This window comes from Humulus lupulus, chromosome 1, assembly GCF_963169125.1.
Source record: "Humulus lupulus chromosome 1, drHumLupu1.1, whole genome shotgun sequence".
In the NCBI taxonomy this organism is placed as follows: Eukaryota; Viridiplantae; Streptophyta; class Magnoliopsida; order Rosales; family Cannabaceae; genus Humulus; species Humulus lupulus.
The window spans coordinates 90998913-91024634 of NC_084793.1; the positions used below are offsets into that span (position 1 = coordinate 90998913).

Genomic DNA, 25722 nt, shown 5'->3' on the forward strand with positions numbered 1-25722 from the left:
CAAGGTAAATAGAGATCTTTTTAAACATTGTTGTGCTTATTGATTTCTTAGTTTGTCCTTAAGGATATTAAAAATGTTATTTATATGTGTTATAAATATTTTGCAGATTCCTCTATGGAAGCCATTGTACCAGAGGCATCCTAGTGGCTCAACATACAACGTGACCACATCCTCCAACCAAATTGGGTCTGGCCAAAACAACAATTGATGCTACTGCATCCTTAGGGATGAAATAGGAAAGTGAGATGAGAAGATGAAGGAGATAATTGATGAAGATAATGTTGCAATGAAGAAATCCATTGAAGTATTCCAATAAGAGACTTCCCAAAAAATTGGAAGGGAAATTGGCAATTTGAGGCAAAATATTGTAAAAGACGTTTTGCGAGCTCTTCCGGAGAAAAAGCAGATTGAGCCAGCGATGTACGCCACAAATGAACTGAATCGGCCAGAGAGAGAAGACAAGGCTGAGGAGGCCATCAAGGAACCATGTGCATCTGATGATGGATTCAAGGTCGATAGTTTTGAGTCAGGAACAGAGACACCGTTGGATGAGGTAGTTTTAAATTATTTTATCAATTAGTATATCCAACCTAATTGCCTTTATTAAGGATAGTGCATTATTGGCTCATTAAATATTAATTATATCTGATTATCCACATCAAGTTCATAAGGGATGAATTTATAATAGTTAATTAACTAGTCAAACTCTATGCCCTAGTTGATTTCTATTTATTCACTTTACATGATTTGTAGTGAAGTCATTTTTTCTTCTTCTGTTTAAAGTGAATCTTGTTGTCTTCCATAATTGTAATAAACACACTTCTTTTATATACATATATTTTAATACTTTAATGATATTCACTCTGTTTTTACTCAAATCTTGGACTAAGAGTTTTGATGATAAGAGTCAGATCATGACATTGCACCACATGAGCTTTTAATGTGCAATTTGTTTTGTAAAATATACAGGACGACCCAGATTACAAGAAAGAAAAGGGAACACCATCTCAGGACACTCAAATCTTAGATAACAACGAGCAAATTCCTGTAACTAGTCAATTTCAATTGGTAACTCGAATCCCAAAATCCATCGAAAAATAAATTTTAGATGCCAGTAAGCATATCACACCACCGAGGAAAAAAACGTTTGCCAAGTCGAGTTTAGTCATTTTGTTACAACACCTTTCTACAAGAAGTTAAAGAAGAAGTTCAAATCAAGCAAAGGAAAGGTTGTCGGCGCATATTCTATGAGGACTGCACACAGTGAAGAATAATTTAGGCTGATCATGTTTCTCACGGGAAAGAGGTTGGATAAATAGAAAGTATTATTCCTAGTATACACATTGCTTCATTAAATTAACCAATGTAATTATTTTATGGTTAACGACATGCTCTGTCTTTCTATTGACAACTATGCTCTTGTAAAATTTGATAATCTTGTACTATTTCGGGACAAATTTTCCACCTTCCTTCCAAAGATGGAGGTTCGGGATACGGTAAAATTGTCTCTCACTAATAATATATATTCATGTGTTGATACTAATCTTTAAAATTCAGGCTATAGACTAATTGGATCTCAGTTACTTGTAGATCATTAGCTGTTATGCACACATCCTTACTTTAAAGGAATGAAAAAATACAGCAGATGGAGTAGGTACTTACTGGTTCATGCTGTGTCGGGTTTCGGTATGTCAACCACATCGTTATTTGGTGTTTTTTCAATTCTTGCATGTATCCAAACTATCTGATGAGATTTCTTGATTGATTTAAAAAGCATATGAATCTGGATGTTCCATATTCTATTAGCACATGGGCAACGAAGAACAATTGGAATAAATTGTTTTATGGAAATATCAAAACAATCGAGCATGTAAGTCTTTCTTTCCAAATAGGCCAGCCTTTACATACCTTTCAAACATCTTCTCTGTCCAATGGTATTTTTTTTATTAATTGGTTTCGGATTACACTTAATATGTAGATGGTGGTTCCAGTCATCTGCAAAACAAGAAGCAAGCACTAGTTCATTGTAGATGTTGACCTCTTTGTCAATAAGGCCTTTATTTAGGGAAACATGAGGATCGCCCAAGGTCTTAAAACCAAAGACTGTCGTGCTCGTGCTACCTGTGAAATGGTAACTGATTATATTGCTTGATGTTGTTCAATTTTTCTTTGGTTGAGAATACATTGCTTATGGTCAGGGTATATTGCTTGTTAATGTTTAATTTATATTGGGTACTTTCCTTTGTATTTCTTTAAGAGATTTCACATAAGTGAAGTTATAGGTACTTACCATTTTTTAAACTAATCCAATCTTCCACATGTTCCAGCTGAAGACATTAGATGATCTCCTTAAAGTGAATGTGAAATTGGAGAAGGGTGATAAGTTCACATTTTCATCGTTGAGTGTGCAATATGCACCTATGGTCTTGCAACATGAAAATGGCGTGGACTGTGGGGTTTTTTTGTTGTTGAAATTCATGGAATATCTCTCAAACAGACGCCAAGGTTAATTGAAGGTAATGTTATTAAGATATCCTAAGGGTGAATGAATACTATTTATTTGAATTTTGGTTGCTGCTACATGAGTTTTCATTTTTCAATATTATTATGGCTTATGGTTAATTTTTGACAGCACTTGTTTATAGGTTGATGTTGAACAAGGAAGATTTGACACCATGATGAATCTCATTCAACATTAGGACAACACATTTCGATCACAGGTTATGGAGGATTTGGAAGAAAATTACAGGACTGGTGTCCAGGTTGTTAGTGAGTCCAAATAGGCCCAATGTACCATTGTCGATCATACCCCAGTAGCATCTCCTAAAGTAACACCAGCTGACCCACGATATTAAACTGAGAAGAATAAGGCAATGAACATGATCCCATCCAAAAGTTCAACCAAAAGATGTAGTGGCCATGGTCTTACCATGGCTGACTTTGTTTAGACAATAGAAATATTTGGCATTGTATTCTTAAAACAGAATTATGATGTTTAGGTTGCCTATTATTATTATGATGCTTAGGTTTCTTATTATTATTTCCTCCTCTTAGTGAACAATTAAGCTTCCTAGGGTTAACACTATTCAGTAGTTATTTTTGAATATTTTGGCATGTTATTATTATGATGTCTAGGTTTCTTATTATTGTTTCATCCTCTCAGCGAACAATTAAGCTTCCTAGGGTTAACACTATTTAGTAGTTATTTTGGCATATTTTGGTCTAGCTCATATGTAACGACCCAAAATTGATAATAAGGCTTAAGGGCTTGATTAGTGTGCCAAGAGGGCATAATTGGTATTTATGTGAATAAATGATTAAATGCATGATTATATGGCATGCATGATTAAATGAGTATATAGATATGATTAGATGTATGTTTATGAGTATGGAATATGCATGTGGGCCCTATTTTGTTCATAAGGGCATGTTTGTAATTTTGGCTCGTTGAGGGCATAAATGTAATTATATGTGATAAATTGTTGATACCACATTATTATGTGGATATATTTGCAGCATGTGGCTCGAGACGGTCTTAGTGAGCGGTTTGGCGAAATAGTCACAACGGGGATTTATACCCAGCTCGAGGGAGCCTGAAAGTATTTATGGGAATTTGGGTAATATATTGGAGATTAATAGACATTGGGTGAATAATCAGTGATTAGTTAGATGACGGGAATTAAGTGGTAAATGTTAGGGACACTCGAGGAATTAGCGGGAATTGAGAACAAATGACCAAAATGCCCCTAGAATGACTAAAAGGCTTGATTTAAATGGGAGGGTAAAAGATTCTTTTTCCTATTAAGAGATATACTTGTGATATCTGATGTATTTAGTGGAGATTGTAGAAAGTGATAGAAACAGAAAGAAAGAAAAGGAAAGGAAGGAAAATAGAGCATAAAGTTACCTCTCTATCTCTCTCACGAATGGCTCCTTTTCTCCCCCTTTCTTGTGAATTTTTGGAGCTGGAAACTCAGGGAAAATCTAGGCAAGGTCTTGGGGACTTTGATCCTTGGAGTGGCTAGAAGTTCAATTGGATTTAGCTCAAGTTAAGGTAAGGGTTAAATATTGATTTTAGATTTCTAGTTTGTGTCGATGTTGATCTCTGAACTTGGGTTTTGGATGGGAATTCAAGGACATAAGCTTGGGGATTGGAGGAGCTAAAGTTTGGAAGAGCATAGAAGACAACCAGAGGTCGAATTCTCCCAGCTAAGGTAACCAATTCTAACTTTGAAGTTCTGGTTTTCTAGTTTTCAGATGATGTTCTTGAGCTTTTGAGCTCAAGTGTGATTTCTATGTTTAATGAAGTTTTTAGCTGAGCTTTTGATGTTGTTGGGTTGTTTGGTTGAGCTATAGAGGATTGTAGGTTCTCTTTTGAGTTTGGTTGAGGTTTGGAGTGGTTTGGTAGAGCTTTGGCTCGGGAAAATTCGAAGGAGAAATGTAATGCCCCGAAATCCCTAATGTGGTTTAATGGTTGGATTAGTAGGCTGAGAGGGCCATAATTGATTTCTTATGCCATTAAACTATTATATGCATGTTTATGTGAATTATATTATAATATGATGTCAAATGCATGCATGTGGGTGCAAATTTCATGACAGGGGTATTTTGGTAATTTGGTCCGTTGAGGGCGTAATTGTATATTTGTATGCATGTCGGTGATATATTGCTGAGGCCACATTATAAAGTGGATTTGTTCGAGCTAACCGGCATGAGACGATCTTTGAGTATAAATTAGCGGTTTAGTCATAACGGGATTAAGTTCGAGGCTTGGGGTGAGTCTCGGGGTGATTTAATGATTAGAACGTTGCTGGGAATTAAAGGGTAACGGGATAAGAATTATTGGTATTTGAGAATATCGATAATAGTGGGAATTAGATGGTGTTAATTATGATTAACGAAATAGGTTGGAAAGGACGATTTTACCCTTGGGAGCCTTCAGAAACTTTTAAATGACCTGGGGGCAAAATAGTCATTTCACCCCATAGGGTATATATGACTTTGGTAACCTGTAGAAAACATAACCAAAAACAGAGTGTTGTTCTTGCTCCTCACATTCATCATCTTCCTTTTTCCTCCTTTGAAGTTTTTGATCCCAAATTGAAGAATCAAGCTAGGAAATCAAAGCTTGGAGGTTATATACTTAGTTCATCCATTGAAAAGGACTCAAATCCAACTTGAGGTAAGAAATCATCCATGAATATAAGCTTTGCTCTATTTTTCTTTATAGTTTTCAGCTTAGAGAATTTGATGTGGCTAGTTGGGAATTAAGGGATGTTTTTGTGTAAAATTGTTGGGTTTTTAATGAGGGTGTGATATAGTTGAAGATTTGGGGTTGAATTGGATGTTTTGGTAGGGTTTGGGATTGGTTTGGAGGGTTGGTTTCCAGGGAAATCGCGAGGGAAAACCATAAATTTCTCTGGTCTGAAGCTGGTGCCCCAGCACTATGCAGGGCAGAGACTTAGGTTTCTCTGCTTTGGGTCAACGCCATTTGGCAGCGCCTAGGTGCTAGGCCAATTTCATAAAATCTCATTTTTAGGGCTCGGGATGATCTTTAAGGCTCGGGGTTTGGTTCCTTTGCCCCGGTTGGGTGGATTGAGAGTCCCGAGAGTGCGGGATTGGTCCCGGGAGTGTGGTTTTAGATTGTGAACCTTTTATTGATTTACTTTGTTAATGGATTCCAATTGGTTATGACTAGGTGACCGCTAAGGAACTAAAAGGTCGATCGTTCTCAAGGGTCGTTCTTATATTATTTCTCGCTCGAACCTAAGGTAAGAAAAATGCACCCTGTGTATATGACATGCGTGGTTGTTATAGAGGCATGTTGGTTGTTAAATGTGGACATTGATTGCATATTAAATGCTTAGCAAATCTTGCTTACTTGTGTATGGCACCGACTATTCAGAATCGGCACTGGTTGCGTATTACTGACCTGAGAGTCAGAAACGACATAAGCGTTGAGAACACAGAGTCGATAAAAGATTAGATCTAATCGATATCAGGGTTGAATGACTCTAGGAGCATTAATGCTGGACCGACCCTAAGGTTGATGAAAATTATAAGCGCTTGACTAGTCTAGGACTAGTTACTCAGAGCCAGGGCCAAAGGCCTAGGTGACTGCTTGTCACGTGGCTAAGGAGCGAAATCCCACATTTGTGACTCTATGGTCATGCGGTAGGTTATATTGGTGACTAGTTCATCGAGCACCTATCTTGATAAGCTAGTGAAAGGATCACTTATTCGTAAAGCCCAGGTGACCTTATCGGCGCATGGCTAATGGGAACAAAACCCACCTTAGTGACTTTGCAACTGTCACTCCTTTATTTTTGGACTAAAAGTCCTGAATGATTATTATGATCATTGTTGATATTATATTCATGCAACATTGTGTTTTCTTGCTGGGCTTTGGCTCATTGGTGCTATGTGGTGCAGGTAAAGGGAAAGAAAATATCACCCGACCTTGAGTGGAGAGCTTAGGTGGTGATGTGTACATATGTGGCCGCTTGACCACCACGGCCAAGGAGTTCTCAGAGGAACTAAGGGGTTTACCCTATTTTTGCCGCTTAGGTCGGCGGGTTTGTAAATTTGAAACTGTAATGACCATTTTGAGTAGTAAATAACTTTATTACGTTTTTATGGGCCCATGACCAGTTTCATGTTTTAAATAAAATATATTCTTTCCTTTTGATTGATTTTCCACCTTAACCTATTAATAACACCTAGAAGCATGTTTTTAACCAAAGAACTGGGGTAGCGAGTTAAATTCACGATTCAACGTTCACCGTAACTGTCCTTGGGTAACCAGGGCATTACAAGAAACCTAGAAATTATTGCATGTTGTTGGTAGCACTGTAGCACTAGGCTTGGAGCGCTACATCGCTAGGCTTCAATTTCTGGGGGGTTTTTGTCCCTGCTTGTAGCGTTGTAGCACCCACCTTGTGGCGCTGTAGCGCTACCCTGCCTCCAGAAGTAGGTTTTGGGTATTTTTCTTAGGGTTTTCGCTTGGAGGCTCGGGGGTCGATTCCACCACCCTGTTTGGGGGAATTGGGCTTCCCGAGGGCTTGCGATTGGTCTCGAGGTTAGGTTACAATATTGAGATTTAATGATGGTTCTACTTTGCGGTTGTGACTAGGTTTATCACCAAGGCTCAAAGCTAAGGACCGTACTCGGGATCAGTTTATCTTCTCCGCTTAAAATCAAAGGTAAGAAACTGCACCCGGTTATGTGGTTATGTTGGGACTAAGAGTTCCCTATATTTATATGTGATGTCATGATATGGTATTATGACATGGGGACATGTGATAAATGGCCTAAGAGTACCGGAATCAATATTTGCGCACAGGACGCGGCTTGGCCACTGGTGGCTAAGGTTAATCAAATAATCACTGAGCTTGGCCTAAGCAAGCCAAAGTCAGTGGGTTGAAAACTGGGCTCGGCCTAAGTGAGTCGATGACAGTGACTTAAACAGAGGGTGCGGCCTAAGGGCGTCGACCCTAGATACTGTGTGAAATGTTTATTGATGTTAATCTGATGATTGTTGCATCCTCATTGTCTGGATGGTTATTTATTGGTTTGTTGACTGATAGCATTGATTATGTGTATGATGCAATCCATTAAGTATTTGATTAATGATTTATGAGATATCTTACTACTATTTTCTATTAAGCTATGCATTAGATTTTTCTTGCTGGGCCTCGGCTCACGGGTGCTACGCGGTGCATGTAAAAGGGAAAAAGTTTGATAAGTCAACCATGGGTTGGAGAGCTCTATGGGCGAGGTGTACATTGTCAGCTACTCGGCCGCCACGGTCGAGGGTTTGTGCAGGGATGGAAACCTAAAATGTATATTTTGCCATTAGAGTGGCCTTGGTTATCTATAACGTCTGGACATTTTGTAAATATGTCCTTTAAACCCTGTTTTGGGATCCCATGTACTAAACATTCATTTTAATGAAAATAACCTGTTTATGACCAAAACCTTTTATTCCTACTTTGTTTATGACTTTAGATTCACAATTTTATTTAAATGACTTGATTAGCAAGTCTTGCACTATTTTAAACACACAGTGTAACGGTCTTGGTTATCCAGAGCGTTGCATCATATATATCATTGACATACTCATGTGGCATATAATATGAGCTTCATTTTTCTAGTTATGCTTATTAATTTCATGTACTAAAATTTCACTTGCAATCCTATCACTTTTTAGTTTCATGATAAGATATCACAAACTCATGTGGCATATGTATATGTGTATGGTGACTATTAGGTTGGGTTTCATATCAATTTCACTAGTAAATTTTGTTAAGCTAGTTCTAAATCTCTGGCTAGTTTCTGACAATACTTTTTGCAAATTGGGGGGTATTTAACAACAAACCATATTATATAACTGCATTAATAACATAAAATAGTTATAACATCTGATACTACAACCAAATAACACTAAAATATATGGAATCTAGAATTGCATAAGGCAAAAGACAACAAAGGCTACTAATTGAGCTGCAAACCAACACACTTTTTGCAAACAAAGGATTACAAAACATAGGATAATTAATATTTTTTTCAACTTCTTTTGTTTTGTTCAAATTTCGGCAATCATCATTTCCAACAACTTAGTGTATTGCGCCACAACCTCATTCTTCAGGTTGGCAATGTCAATCTTCATAGAAGACGTTCAACCTCCCAAGACTTTTGTTTTAGCACAAAATCTTCCTTTGTAGAATGACATTGGTATCTGGCATCCAAGAGCTTCACCTGAAGCTCACTTATGTTTTCCTTGGAGGCAGAAAGCTTGCTCTTAAGCTCCTGGTTAGCATTACCTTTACTAAAATCTGAATACTCCATCTCGAAGTACCTTTTCTCAAGCTCATTTAGATACTCAAGAGCATTATTCGAAAGATTGGAATAGACTTTTGGTGTGAAACATTCATGGTCAATAATGTCATCAATGGTTACCTTGGTTTTTAGCATTTCTGGAAATGAAACATTTTGTGAATCATTAAAGGAGGAACCATGAGAATCCATTACCAAAAAAAGGGTAGGGGAATTTTAACTTAGAAAATTTTTATAAGCTAATAATGGACTCAATGCCTTTTCTCCATGAATATTACACCCATTGAACATGCCAGCTTTTATAGAAAAAGTTCTATGTGAATGGTATGGTATTGTCAAATCAGAGTGGTCTTCGTTTCCCCATGCATGCATGGAATGTTTAAATATTTGGGATTATATACTTAACTAACACATGCTCATATGAAGCAATATAAGTTCGTGGTAAAAAATAGTGAGCCAAAACTAAGGAATTATATGTCAATAAGGCGCAATATAAGTGCCATACATGTTACCAAGATAATTACTTTAAGTAATAATAGATGTAATAGTACTTGTTATCTAACGAAATATCTTCTTTGTAGATTCTTAGTACAAAATAAACCCAAAACTCATAAATTAGCCACCATAACCTAGCTAGTTAATTTGAGATCTGGAACCATGTTAGAACTCTTGGACACTCAAATTGTACCGCCAGACCAAATGTCTCTAAGAGTGTTTTTGAAAATTTGGAAAATTTTAATTTATTATTAAACACAAATTAAGATAATAAATTTAATTTTTTTTAGTCTATATATTATATTAAATTACAAAAAATAATTATAACTATGTGAATGACAGGGTGTGTCAAATCAAATTGGACTTCATTTCCCCATGCGTGCATGGAATGTTTAAATATGTATGAATAATATACTGGGGTAACGAATGGACATATGAAGCAATATAGGTTCGAAATCGAAAATTCAATGCCCCAAATTCCCTAATGTGGCTTAGTGCCTGGATTAGGGGGCTAGGAGGGCCATAATTGATTTAATATTCCCTCAGGGTCAAGTCGCGGCCTGCCCCTGGCACCCAGACAGGGGGCTCTCTGTCTTGGGGGAGCGCCACGGCCTTTGGGGGCAGGTCGTAACTCGCCTATCTTCTTTGTGCGAAGTTGGGTTGTAACAAGTTTTAAGCGCGGGTTTTCGATTCTCTTGGCTCGAGATCAAATCTACTAACTGTTTTAGTAGGATTCGAGGTCTCGGGAGCTGGGTTTTAGTTCATGAACATTTTATTACATACTTTATTGACGGGATTTCATATTTGGTTATGATTAGGTGACCGCTAAGGACCTAAGGACAGGATCGTTCTCAAGGGTCGTTCTTTATTTATTTTACGCTCGAACCCGAGGTAAGAAAATTGCACCCCGTATGTGACATACATGATTATTGATGAGGCATAATGAGTGCTCTATATATGGGCATTGGTTGCATGTGAATGCCTATCAAGGTTGCTTATTTGTGAATGGCACTGACTTATTAGTCAGAAACGACAATGGTGTTTAGTATTGGTCGGGAAGTTCTGACTTATCAGTCATAATCGACAATAGTACTGAGCACTGGTCGTATAGAATTGACTTATGAGTCAAGAGCGGCATTAGCGTTCTGGCTGCAGGTCGAAATGATTAGATCTAATCAACATGAGCATTAAATGCTTGACTGACCTATTGATCGAAGAAAACTAAGCGCTTGGCTAGTCTATGACTAGTTACTTAGAGCGAGGACCAAAAAGGTTCAGGTGACTTGATAGTCACATGGCTTAGGGTGCAGGACCCCAGAGAGACTTATTAGTTATCTATTCAGGGTGTAGGACCCCAGAGAGATTTATTAGTTATCTATTCAGGGCGAAGGACCCCATAGAGACTCATTAGTCATCTGATTAGGGCTGAAGCCTCAGAATGATTACATGATCATTTATTTACATTGAATACATGAAGTAATAAGTTTTCTTGCCAAGTCTTGGCTCACGGATGCTATGTGGTGCAGGTAAAGGAAAAGAAAAGCTCACCCAGCCTTGAGTGGAGAGCTTAGGTGGTGACGTGTAAATATGCGGCCGCTTGACCACCACGGCTAAGGTGTTTCTCAGGGGAACTAGGGTTTAACCCTATTTTTGCCGCTTAGGTTGGTGGATTGTAACTTTTGAACTGTAATGACCATTTTGAATTATAAACAACTTTGTAAACAATTTTTATGGGATCCCATGTATGGTTTAATGTTTTAAATAAAATATATTCATTCCTTTTAACCAAAATTTTCACCCTGGCCCATTAATAACACTTAGATGCACGTTTATGACCTAATGACTTGTTTAGCGAGTTAAGAACTATTTAAAGTACACAGTGTGACGATCTTAGCTAACCAGGGTATTATAACTCTGTATCAGAGCGTGCTAAGGTTTAGGGTTCCTGTAGACTGGCTGGGCATGTACACTCGCCACTGAAGACAAGCTCGACTCATGGTTTGTTAACTATTTATGTGGTTATGTGTTTAATTGCTTAAATAGAATATAAATGCTTTATCTGCCTGCATGAGATACACTAATAGGGCTGGCCCTTGACTGCTGCATGATAAGCAAGAACGTGCTTATTAGCATTGATATTGCTAGAACATGCTTATTAGGATTGTTAATCATTAAATGCTAAATGTTAAATCTTAACTACTATGTTTATAAATCAACATGTTTATTAGTATGATTATGGAACACGGATGAGTTCTATTGAATCTTGGACCGTGAGGCGGCAAGAGGTTTAGTTACTATTACCTAACTAGCCATATTGATTATTACAGCAAGGTATAAGTTGATAGTATGCTTCCAAGAAAGGTAGACTCATCAGCTGGCCAGGAAAATCAGGGCCAGAATGATAGACAGGGTCAGGAAAATGATTAGGGTCAGATCCCTCAGCTAGCTCCTGATAACTGGCAGCAACTGTTTGCTGATTTACAAGCCAGAGTAATGAGGCAGGAAGAAGAAATCCGCCTCCTGAGACAACAACAAGTTCTTGTAGGGAACATTTTACTAGAGTCACCACCTGTATCGATGCCAACAGTTGAACGGTTGCCAGAGGCTGGAAGTAAATGGGAACCTCTTTATGAAAGGTTCAGGAAACAGCATCCTCCAGTCTTTGAGGGTAGTGTAGATCCAGCTAAAGCTGAGCAGTGGATGAGCATGGTTACCACCATCCTTGAATTTATGAGGGTGTCTAGTAATGAGAGGGTGGCATGTGCCACATATATGTTTCGGGAAGATGCCCGAATTTGGTGGGAAGTGATATCCTAGAACAGAAATGTTAATGCCCTGAGTTGGGAAGAGTTTCAGACACTATTTAATGAAAAGTACTATAATGATGCCATCAGGGCTGCAAAAGTTGAAGAGTTCAGCAAGTTATTTCAAGGAAGTCTGTCAGTGACTAAATATGCCTTAAAGTTTGACAGACTGGAAAACTTTTCAATGGAATTGGTGCCCACTGATGGGACCAGAAGGGAGAGGTTTCTCCAGGGGCTACAGCCTAGGATAGCCTGTGATGTTCATATTACCTCTGTGTCTGGAGTTACTACTTATGCACAAATGGTTGAGAAGGCGCTCACAGCTGAGAGAGTAGAGAGCAAGATCTGACATGACAATGCAGCCAGGAGAGACACTAGGAGGGTGGGGCCTCCATTTATAGGTTAAGATAGGGCCGGAGGCCCCAGTGATCAGAAGAGGAAGTCTCATGATGCCTTCTCAGCTTCGGGCCCTGACAGGCGACCACGTGGTATTAGAATTGGCTGTCAGCGTGGCAGTGAGGCCTGGAGGACTTTTCCTGAGTGCCCTAGATGCAAGAGGCGCCATATAGGGGGGTGTCGGGAAAAATCTTGTTTTTTATGTGGAGTACTGAGAAATCTCAAGAAATATTTTCCGAGAGAAAGAAAGGAAGAGCCAAGAAAGGCGGACAACTCGGCCCCAGCTCGAGTGTTTGCACTGACTCAGGCAGAAGCTGAGCTTTTCCCTCAGTAGTCACATGTCAGCTTTTTAGTGATGGAACCCCCTATACTACTTTGATTTATTCTGGTGCTACACATTCTTTTGTTGCTAGTAGAATTATTGATAGGTTGTGTAGACCATGTGATTATTATGCTGTGGATTTCAGAACCTTATTACCCACTGGGGAGCTAGTAGTATCCAAAAGATGGATCAGATCATTGCCAGTGACAGTGGAGGGCAAAGAGTTATTAGTTGATTTGATAGAGTTTGTTATGACCGACTTTGACATGATTTTGGGTATGGATTGGTTAGTGAAGTATGGGGTAACCATAGATTGTAGAAGGAAGATGGTAACCTTTGAGCCTGAAGGTGAGGATCCTTTTGTGTTTGTGTGGCACTGTGCATGGACCTCGTATACCTATGATATATGTTCTGAGGGCTAGAGATCTATTGGAAGGAGGTTGCATAGGATTTTTAGCCAGTATGGTTGATACCACTCAGGTCATGCCAGTGGGACCAGCGGAGACCGGACTAGTTTGTGAGTTTCTGGATGTGTTTCCAAAAGATTTACCAAGATTTCCACCACACACAGAGATTGAATTTGTAATTGAATGGGCACCAGGGACGGAGCCAGTGTCTAGAGCACCTTACAGAATGGTCCCAGCAGAATTAAAAGAATTGAAAGTACAGCTGTAGGAGTTGTTAGACTTAGGTTTTATCAGACCTAGTTTCTCACCATGGGGTGCACCAGTTCTATTTGTGAAGAAGAAGGATGGTTCTTTGAGGATGTGTATTGATTACATAAAATTGAATAAGTTAACAATCAAGAACAAGTATCCTCTACCAAGGATAGATGATCTATTTGATCAGTTGCAAGGCAAAAGGGTATTCTCAAAGATAGACCTTCGATTTGGTTATCATCAGTTGAGGGTCAAGGAGGGAGATATACTGAAGATGGCTTTTCGAACTAGATATGGACATTATGAGTTGTTAGTCATGTCCTTTTGGTTGGCTAATGCCCCAGCTAGTTTTATGGATTTGATGAATAGAGTGCTCAAGGATTATTTGAACCAGTTTGTGATCGTCTTCATTAATGATATTCTGGTTTATTCTCAGTCAGAGTCAGAACATGAGCAACATCTGAGGTTGGTTCTACAGAGACTAAGGGAACACATATTGTTTGCAAAGTTCATGAAATATGATTTCTGGTTATCTCAGGTAACTTTCCTTGGGCACATTGCCAGTAAGAAGGGAATTAAGGTGGACCCAGCCATTATTAAGGCAATCAGGGATTGGCCAAGGCCAAAGAATGCTTCAGAGGTTAGAAGTTTCCTTGGATTGGCAGGTTATTATAGGCATTTCATGGAAAGATTATCAAAGATTGCCACTTCATTGACTGAACTGACACGCAAGAATCAGAGATTTGTGTGGTCAGATAAGTGTGAGAACAGCTTCCAGGAACTGAAGCAAAGGTTGATTACAACTCCAGTTCTGAGTCTTCCTATAGATCAGGAAAAGTTTGTGATATACTGTGATGCCTCACCTCAGGGTTTGGGTTGTGTTCTGATGAAGTCAAGGAATGTGATTGCTTATGCCTCATGTCATTTGAAATAATATGAACAAAGATACCCCACTCATGATTTGGAATTGGCAGCAGTGGTTTTCACATTAAAGGTATGGAGACACTACCTTTATGGAGAGAAGTGTGAGATTTATACTGACCACAAGAGCATGAAGTACTTCTTCACACAGAAAGATCTGAACATGAGATAAAGGCATTGGATGGAGTTAGAAAAAGATTATGACTGTGAAATCTTGTATCATCCAGGAAAGGCCAACGTGGTAGCAGATGCTTTAATCCGGAAGGGTCCGGGACATATTTTCAATGCGAGGCTGGTATCCAGAGAGTTAGCAGAGGATATGACCAGAGCTGGCATAGAATTGCTGGTGGGCCAGTTGTCCAACATTACGCTATAGTCTACGTTGGCATAATTGTTGTTGTTGGTATAGTTCATGTTGTTATAATTTAGGATTGTTTTGATTCCTTTGTCCGAGGGTGAACAAAGAGTAAGTTTGGGGGACTTTTATAACTTCATTTTAGGGTCATTTTAGAAAGTGTTTTTGTGGTAATCTTGAGTGTTTATGTGTATTTTGTGCAAGATTACACTTTTATTTGTCTTTGTTTTAGGTTGGTGTGAAGAATCATGAGAAAAATGCAAAAAGAAGCCAAATGGTGGAAAAATGAGGATTTTGGCGGTTATTGGACTAAAAGTGATACCAAGGATGCTTAATGGACGGGTTTTGATGAAGAGATGAGTTGAACGATCAAATCTGAGAATTTTTTTAATTAAAGTCGCGACTTGGACTTATGAGTCGCGACTTGAGGTGAAGTCAGAGGCACATATGTTTGCTAGAAAGAGTTAGTGTCGCGACTTGGGTTTACAAGTCGCGACTCAAGAGGAAACAAAGGCCTAGCTATGGGGAAATGTAGACACGGGCCGCGACTTGAGAATCTTAAGTCACGGCGATTGAAGCCATTATACGAAAAGAAAAGGGCTTAAAATAGACACGGGCCACGACTTAGAAAAGGCCAAGTCGCGGCCCGCACAAGGAAAAACTCAGCTTCTTTTAATTTTTTTACTATAAATTCGTGTTTAGGGTTAAATTAAGTAATTAGGTCAGTTTTTAATTACATTTTTTAGAGACTAATTGTGGTTCTTAGGTTAAAAATTATGCAGTTTCATATTTTTATTTCTACTATACTTACTTGGGAAGATTTGGCTCAGAAGTTTCTTGGTAAATATTTTCCTCCTACTAAGTCAGCCAGAATTAGAGGTGAAATTAACAAATTCCATCAAATGGATGGGGATTCTTTGTATGATGCATGGGAATGATTTAAGGAATTGCTAAGGAGATGCCCACATCATGGAATAGAGAAGTGGATGTTAGTTCATACTTTTTACAATGGTTTGGGAGGAAATACAAGAATGATAATAGATGCAGCATCAGGAGGGGCGTTTATGAGAAAAAGTGTGAATGAAGCATATGAGCTTTTGGAAGAGATGGCTATGAATAATTATAATTGGCCTACAAAGCGAGATAATAAGAAAGTAGCAGAAGTCTTAGAAGTTGATCCAATAGCGCTATTGATCGCTCAAGTAGCGTCTCTAACCAAGAAACTGCAGCAAACTAATCTCACCACACAAGCAATGCAAGTACAGAATGTCATGAGTTGTGAAATTTGTGGAGGACCTCATTCTTATGAACAATGCTCGAGCACAGCTAGTTGCTCAACAGATGTAAATAATATGCCCTTGGAACATGCACAAGTTATAGGTAATTTTTCAAGACCTGCATCCAATACTTACTCAAATTCCTATACACCTGCCTGGAAAAATCATCCTAATCTGTCTTGGAAAAATAATCAAGGGTTACAACCACAATATCCATAGTACCCACCTCAACAACCACCTCATCAACCAACTTATGGATTACATGCTAGACCATATTATGATCCAAACCTAAGCCCATCTCATCCACCACCTCCTCAAATGAACCCACCAACAATTCAGCCAGACCAATTAAATCAATTCATGACAGAGACAAGGTCTTCCATAAGAAGTTTAGAGACACAAATAGGTCCATTGGCTCAAATGTTCTCTAGTAGAAAACACAAAAATTTGCCTAGTTCCACAAAGGTAAATCCTAAAGAACAATGTCAAGCGGTCACTTTGAAGAGTGGGACTAAGTATGATGGACCTACAGTGGAAGAGAAAGGGAAGAATATAGAGAAACAACACGTTACTAGTCTGATTCAAGAGGAGGTTACTGAAGACCTTCCAAAACCAAAAAAACCAAAATATTCTGAGCCCACAAAAAAAATTCCATATCCTCAACGATTTCGAAAGGCTAAGCTTAACAAACAATTCTCCAAATTCCTTGAAGTATTTAAGAAACTTCATATTAACATCCCATTTGCAGAGGCTCTAGAACAAATGCCTTGTTATGTGAAGTTTGGGAAGAAGATATTGTCTTATAAGAGAAAAATGGAGGATTATGAAACTGTTGCATAAAACTAAAGAGTGTAGTACAATTATTCAAAAGAAGCTTCCTCAAAAGTTAAGAGATCCGGCCAGTTTTACTATACCTTGCACTATTGGAAACTTTCATTGTGAGAGAGCTTTAAGTGAGTTAGGGGCAAGTATAAATTTAATGTCGCTGTCTGTATTTAAAAGACTTGGTTTGGGGGAAGCTAGACTATTAGATATTCTATTTAAGCACAAATTATTATAGAATTGTAGGATTTATCTTTATTTTTAAAATTATAATTTCAAAGTATTTAATGCAAATCAATCTAATGAAATAACAAATAAATCAATGAATATTATTTATAAGGCAAAACATAATATTTTTGTTCTAAGCATTTGATGTGCACAATTTAATGGCACACCTTAATCAAAGAATATTATGATTTTGTACTAATGAAGAACAAAGTGTAAATATGTTCTAACAATAAAAAATACAAGATATTTAAGATGAAAGAAAATATTTGAAGAAGAAAATCCATAAACTTTATTGCACAAAATGAGAAATCAACATACAACATAAATACTATCTAGTTACATATTGTTTCGTCATCACCTTAATAATCTTAAAAAGATTAGAAACTCATAACTAGCATAGAAATTACAAACAAAAAATTACAAACATAAATAGAAAAATTTGGAGGAGAAACCCCCAAATTTTTCCTCTAAAAACTTAGAAAAGAAAATGACCAAAAAGAAAAAAATGAAGAGAATGGAGTGGTCTTGAAAGTGTAGAAATTTTGTAGTGTAACCTCCTCCAAGCACCCCCAAATGGTCTTGAAAATTCCCTATTTATAGCCAAAATGAGAGTATTAAAATAATCAATTTAAATTAATTAAATTAATTAAATAAATAATAATATGGGAAGTATGGATAAATTGTAGGGGTGATGATGATTTTGGGGTAAAATGTGTAGAAAAGTTTGGGTAAAAAATGTGGCATTTTTGGACCTAAGGGGACAAAAGGACATTGTTGGGCTCAAGGCAAATGTCTCCTTTTGTTTTTTGGGCTGGCAGCTAGCTTAGGAGGCGGGCTGGGCTTGGTGTGGGCTGAATGGGGCTGAGGCAGGTGGGCCTGGCAAGGGGCAGCTAGAGGAAGGCCCAGGCGCTGGGGAAGGCAAGCGGGCCTGGCTGGGGAGGAGGCTGCTGCTAGGAGCGTGCGCCTGGAGCAGCAGGGAGCATACGGGCCCGTGGAGCGTTGCTGAGGAGGAAGAGCTGGGCTGAGGATGGCTTGGGCTGCTGGGCTCATGTGCCATTTTTTTCTTCTTTCCTCTTCAAAAATGCCATAATTCTCCTACCATCATAACTTTATTTTATTTTATTTATTAGCATTTTTTTTCAAGGACCACAAACGCAATAATTTTCCTTCAAAATAAATTAAATCATAATAAAATAATTTCAATTATAAAATGAGTCGTAATAATTCTTTGAAAATATTAATTAAAACTTAATTTACTTAGACATTTAAGCTCAAAAGTGCATCTTTTTACTTCTAACTTAACAATACTAATTTCAAATAATTAAACTATAACAAATTAGAATAAAATATCTATAAAAACATATAAAAATCTAAAAAAATATAGTAAGACTAATAAATTCAAAATTACTTAAAAACTTAATAAGTAACTTAAAAACTCAAGAACTAGCAACAAATAGCATATAAAATATGGTAAAATAACTCTATTTTGTAGAGTTATCAACCAGCTACTGTTACTCTTCAATTAGCTGATTGTTCTTTAACTCATCCAAGATGTATTATAGAAGATTTTCTAGTAGAGGTAGATAAGTTCATTTTCCCAGCGGATTTTATTGTATTAGATATGGAGGAAGATGAGGATGTGCCTATTATATTAGGACGACCAATTTTAGTCACTGGGCAAGCACTAATAGACGTTTAGAAAGGAGAATTAAGGCTTAGGGTACAAGGAGATGAAGTCATTTTTAATGTTTTCAAAGCTTTGAAATATCCTACAGTTAGCGACAGTTGCTTTTGTGTTAATGTATTGGAGGAACCAATTAAAGGTGTCAACTCTATTAAAGATCCATTGGAGTGGAGTCTGATAGAAAGTCCTGAAGAGTGTGCTGGTACTGAAGCCGGTGAGTATGTTAAGTGGTTGAATTCTTCAGGGAAAATATATAAAAAGAAATATGAGGAATTAGGACAAGTGCCTGAGAAACATCTTCCATCCATTGAAAAGCCACCAGTTCTTGACTTAAAGACCTTACCTGATCATCTTAAGTATGCTAATTTAGTTAAGAATGATACTCTCCCAGTTATTATTTCATCTTCGTTATCTGAGATTGAAGAAGAGAAACTTTTGAGGGTATTAAGGGCTCACAAATTAGCAATTAGATGGACTTTAGCAGATATTAAAGGCATTAGTCATTCAACAGTAATGCATCGTATATTAATGGATGAGGATAGTAAGCCTAGTATTGATTCTCAAATGAGGCTAAATCATTTAATGAAAGAAGTGGTAAGGAAAGAAATTCTTAAATGGTTAGACGCTGGAGTAATTTACCCAATATATGACAGTGCTTGTGTTAGTCCTGTCCAGGTAGTTCCAAAGAAAGGTGGTATGATGGCTGTTAAAAATAATAATAATGAACTTATTCCAACTCGTATGGTGACGGGGTGGAGAATTTGTATTGATTGTCGTAAACTAAATAAAGCCACGAGGAAATACCATTTTCCTTTACCTTTCGTTGATCAATTAGATTGATTGGCCGACCATCTTTATTACTCTTTCTTGGATGGATATTCCAGATATCATCAAATTCCTATAGCACCGGAGGATCAAGAAAAGACTACCTTCACATGCCCTTATGGAACATTTTCCTTTAGGAGGATGTCGTTCGGGTTATGTAATGCTCCTGCCACCTTTCAAAGATGTATGATGTCAATTTTTTCGGACATGGTGGAAAAAGGTATTGAAATTTTTATGGATGACTTTTCATTTTTTTGGACCCTCTTTTGATGGATGTTTACTTAATTTGGAAATGGTTTTGTAAAGATGTGAGGAGTCCACTTTAATTTTAAACTGGGAGAAATGTCACTTCATGGTGACAGAAGGAATAGTCTTGGGCCACAAAATTCCACGCCATGGAATTGAAGTAAATAGGGCCAAGATATCAATAATAGAAAATTTACCTCCTCTAGTATCTGTTAAAGAGATTAGAAGCTTCTTGGGCCATGTTGGATTTTATAGGAGGTTTATAAAAGATTTTTCAAAAATTTCAAAGCCCTTATCTACCATACTTATGAATGGTGTGGTATTTGATTTTGATTCTGAGTGTTTAAAGGCATTTAATACATTGAAGGAAAAACTAGTCTTCGCTCCAAATTGGGAAATTCCTTTTGAATTAATGTGTGATGCTAGTGATTGTGCAATAGGAGCAGTTCTTGGACAGCAAGTTGACAAGGTATTTAGAACAACTTATTATGCTAGTTGAACCTTGAATGATGCTCAATTAAATTATGCAACTACTGAGAAGGAATTACTTGCAATAGTCTTTGCATTTGACAAGTTTAGGCCATATTTAATTGGTAATAAGGTGATAGTTTACACAAATCATTCAGCTATTAAGTATCTTATGACTACAAAGGATGCTAAACCTCATCTGATTTGATGGGTTTTATTATTGCAAGAGTTTGATATGGAAATTCGTGATAAGAAGGGGACAAAAAATCTAGTTGCTGGTCATTTATCTAGATTGGAAAAAGAAAACGAGCATAGTGCGAAAGAAGAGTCAATTGATGAAAAAATTTCGGATGAACAATTATTTTCAATTGAATGTGAAGAGAAAGTACCATGGTTTGCAAATTATGTTAACTATTTGGTAGCTAAGGTTGTGCCTCCTGACATGTCAAGGCAGCAACTAAAAAAGTTCTATTCGGAAGTTAAGCATTATTATTGGGATGAGCCCATTCTTTTTCATAATTGTGTTGACCAAGTGATTAGAAGATGTGTCCCAGAAGTAGAAATGATTTCCATACTTACTCATTGCCATACTTTACATTGTGGTGGTCACTTTGAGGGAACAAGGACAACCACAAAAGTGTTGCAATGTGGGTTTTATTGGTCTACGTTATTTAAAGATGCTAATGCCTTTTTTAAGAGTTGTGATCATTGCCAAAGGACTAGTAATTTATCCAGAAGAGATCAAATACCAATGACTAGAATTTTGGAGGTTGAGCTGTTTGATGTGTGGGGGATAGATTATATGGGACCCTTCCCATCATCTTATAATAATAAGTACATTTTTCTGGCAGTAGATTATGTTTCTAAATGGGTAGAAGTTGTAGCAACTCCTATTTGTGATGGTAAGGAGGTACTTAAATTTCTACATAAGAATATTTTTACTCGGTTTGGTACTCCAAGAGTTATTATTAGTGACAGAGGTAGACATTTCTGCAATAAATCATTCACATCTTTATGTGCTCGTTATGGAGTTCATCACATAAAAGTTATGTTTTATCATCCATTAGCTAACGGTCAAGCTGAGGTGTCAAACCGAGAAATTAAAAGTATTTTAGAGAAAGCTGTCAACACATCAAGGAAAGATTGGTCGAAAAAACTTGATAATTCCCTATGGGGATATCGCACATCTTTTAAAACTCTGATTGGTATGTCTCCATATTGGTTGGTGTTCGGGAAGGCATGTCATTTACCAGTTGAACTTGAGCATCGAACTTATTGGGCAGTGAAAAAGTTGAATATTGACTTATTTATGGTTGGGCTGAATAGGCTTCTAGAATTGAATGGGCTTGATGAATTTAGAAACGAAGCATATGAAAATGCAAAGATTTATAAAAAAAAATTGTAAGGCTTTTCATGATAAACAAATAATAAGAAAGGATTTCTAATCAGGAGATAAAGTTATGTTATTTAATTCTAGATTAAAATTGTTTCCAGGAAAATTAAAATCTTGATGTTCGGGACCATTTATAGTTGTCACATCGTTACCTTATGGAGCAGTACAAATTCATAGCGAGAAAATAGGACATTTTAAAGTAAATGGTCAAAGGTTAAAGCATTATTTGGAAGGACCGGTGGAAAAGTGTAAATCAGTTGTGGTTTTGGAACCCCTCTAGATGGGGTGTTCAGCGTCTAGCTAAATGACGTTAACGACAGCGCTATAGGAGGCATTCCTATATTTTATTTTACTTTTTGTTTTGAGTTTTAATTAGTGGACAATTTTATTTAATTTTATCTTTGATTTCTAAAGTTTAGTTACTTTTATTTTCTTTATTTGTTCAGTATAAAGGTTGTTAAAATGTGAAAATCGTGAAAAAAAAATGAGTTTTTCAATTAGTCATTGGGCCAAGTCGCGACTTGAATTAGCAAGTCGCGACATTACACAAGTCAGAGAGCAATTCAAAAAATGAAGAGGAGGCGGGTCGCGACTTGGGCTAATGAGTCGCGACCCTAGGCTGAAAAAGAGAGGATATCATTTCTGGAATTTGGGGCGGGCTGCGACTTGCCAAGCTGAGTCGCGGTGCTTGGACAGTTAAAATTCTGAAGGAGTTTGAGGCGGACTACGACTTGCTCAAGCTGGGTCGTGGCACGCCTGTGTCAGATAGAATAAAGAAGGCTTAAACTCGTTTTTTCTGAACACTTTTTCTCATTTTTTTTTTCAAATTCTCTCTTTCAACTCCCATTTCCTTAAGAAAAAAAACTCTACAACTTTTCCCTCTTTCCCTCTATTTCAAATTTTCTTCATCTATTTTTCTCATTTCTGCTTCATAGTTCTTATTGATTTCTTCCATTATTATTTTTTGCTAACCCTAATTTGTGTTCTATTTTTGTTTAGTAAGGGGTTGAAGGAGGATCAAAAGTTGCAGATTTTTCAACTTGCAAGGATTGTAAGTTTTTCTTTTTGAAGTTTTCCTTAAATTGCATTTATATTAAGAGATTGCTTGGGATTTTTGGGCTGTTTGTTGGTTTATTGGGTGATAATTTTGGGAGATTTTAGTAAGGAAATTTTAGAATTTTAGGGGAAGTGCTCTATAAATTTTTGTGGCCATTTTTGAAAAATTGTGAAAGTATGGGGCCAAGGAAACAACCCACTAGGGTAGCATCTTCAATGAATACTAATTGCCCTTCCTCATCCCATTCCCAACCACCCCAACCCTAGCCAAATTCGCCAGCACCTCAGTCCATTTTAGAATATGATCCAGCGCGTTTCATTAATAAGGATGCCCATGATCTTTATTAAAGGTTATCCCAAAGGCCAGTTATTCAGGAGCGTGGGATGGACATTAAAGAAGAATTATACCCTAATGACACTTATAATATAATTAGGGATTAAATTTTACACAGAGGCTCGCAATTTTTTGTGGACGAAAAGATGCCAAAAGCCAATTGTTCCTTGGTTTATGAGTTTTACGCTAATTTTCCCGGGGCTGTAAATAGAAAGGTGTTTGTTAGGGGCGTTTCAATTGAATGTGCTATTGATAATATTGATGCTTTATTTAATGTACCTACGTTAACTCAAGAAGAGGGTGATTATTATCAATTGGCATATCATAGTGAGGTAAATTGGATCGAGGTGGTTGAGACCTTAGGAATTCCTGGTGCTTCATTTGTTATCCAGAATAAGGACCCAAAACATTTAAGAAGATACCAAATGAATGTCGTAGCTAAAGCTTGTACTCTTTTTGTGAGTGCAAGGCTTATGCCAAACACCTACTTGTCTGAAGTGGGTACTGATAGGTGTCTTTTGGTATATGCCATTATGACAGGGCTTTCCATTGACATTGGGCGAGTTATTCGCCAGAGCATTAGGGATTTTTGTCGCATGACTACTACTGCTGGGTTGGGTCATGGCTCCATGATTACTAATCTGTGTAAGATTTGGGAGGTGCCAAAATATCCTAGTGATATTTTTAGGAAGGCTATGTGGGTTATTTCTCGGGCTACAGTGAATAAATTTAATGCCCCATCCTTAGAGCCACTAGTACCGGTACCCAGAAATGTAAGAGTTGGTAGGGAAGGAGAAGCAGTTGAGGAGCCCATACCAGCCATTGATCAAACAGAGGGAGTGAGAGCAGCTGAAGAGGAGAGAAGAGAATAATACCCTCAATATTTGGCATTGAAGGCTCCACCGGATCCGCATTTGGCTAGACTCGATTACATCATTCGGCAGAACCAGCATACACATAATTATTTGGGTGAGCTTCATGATTTCCATAGAGCTCAAGTTGATAGGCAGAACGAGCTGGTTTACCGATGGTCGAACCAAGAGGAGAATCGGCAGTACTTCCCTTATCCACTGCCTTGGCATCCATTTCCAGACCCACCACCATTCTAAAGTTATTCGCACCAAGTAAATTTTCTTTTCTGTACTTATTTTCTTAACATTGGGGACAATGTTTAGTTTAAGTTTGGGGGAGGGAGCTTATTTTTCTGTGAGTGATGTTTTGTGTGATATGTTGATGTTAGTGTTTAAAGTTTTGTTCTAGTCTGTTTAGTTTGGTACCAACATGAATGAAAATTGACAACAATTTCCTATGAGAATAAAATTAATGTTATGAGTATAATACAAAGAAAATGAAATCTGAAACAAAATCTATGTGCTTGATTAAACACTTCGTTAGTTCCTTTTAGTTTAGATAACATTTGTTGAATATTTTGTCATGATGTTAAATTTATGTTTTTGATATTGATTATGCTTGCTAAAATTGGTTAGTGGAATGATTAATGGAAAGTGAATTATTTTCAACAATTCTAGAACTTGCTTACTTGTTATTTGAGGCGAAATAATATATCATGTATGGTTAGGAATATGATTTAGGCTATCATTTGGATCATTTGAACTTTTCTTGCCAACCTTAAATTACTTAATCCTTTGGTTACCCTTTTGAGCTTAATTTTGTATTTTTTTTTGTTCTAAAACCATTATTTAAGCCTAATACTTGCCCATTGGCTATATCTGCCCCTAATATACTATGAGCATATGATTGAGAAATAATTATGGGGATTGATGTGTAATGAGGTTTAATTGTGATTTGAGTGGGTTTATAAAGTGAAAGTGAAAAGTCTAGAGAGAATAAATATATATATATATTGAAAAAAAAATGAGAAAAGAAAAAATGATGAAAGATATTTCAATACACTCCCAATATGAGTACATAAGAAATATCAAGTTTGGCGGAGTGTAGTTATTATTGAAAAAAAAATGTATATCTCTTTAAAGAAAAAAAAATAAGTAAGAGAGGGGATAATGAGATTGTATTCTTATGGAAATAAAGTTGGTGAGTTTTGGTCATGTGCTTATAGTAAAATGAGCTGAAAAATTCATCTTTCATCTATCTTTACCTAAGCTATCGTTACAAGCCTATAAAATTCCTATTGATTCTTATGCATATCATGATTTATATTAGTGGAGAATAGCAAGTAAGTGAGCTTATGGAATTATTTGGTTTGAATGGATCGATTGGAAAGAAATTTGATGAGCATAATTGATTTCAAATTCATTTATTTAATGATCATGAGTTGATAATCCAAAATGTTAGTAGACTAAGGTGTGTTGATGAAGTGTTTTGATCAAAATTCTAGATTGAACAAACTGTTGAGTAGCTTTATGAGAATTATATGCTTAACATTCATGATTTTGAGGCATAATTGTTGTTATTGGTATAGTTCATGTTGTTAGAATTTAGGATTGTTTTGAGTCCTTTGTTCGAGGGTGAACAAAGAGTAAGTTTGGGGGAGTTTGATAACTTCATTTTAGGGTCATTTTAGAAAGTGTTTTTGTGGTAATCTTGAGTGTTTATGTGTGTTTTGTGCAATATTACGCTTTTG

General features: G+C 37.1%; 1 non-coding gene across 1 annotated transcript; it reads right to left on the reverse strand.

Moving 5' to 3' along the window:
- Nucleotides 1–15656: 15656 nt before the first annotated feature.
- Nucleotides 15657–15763, reverse strand: LOC133813579 (small nucleolar RNA R71). Its single transcript, XR_009884589.1, has one exon. It is a non-coding gene; the product is annotated as a small nucleolar RNA R71 (small nucleolar RNA).
- Nucleotides 15764–25722: the final 9959 nt, after the last annotated feature.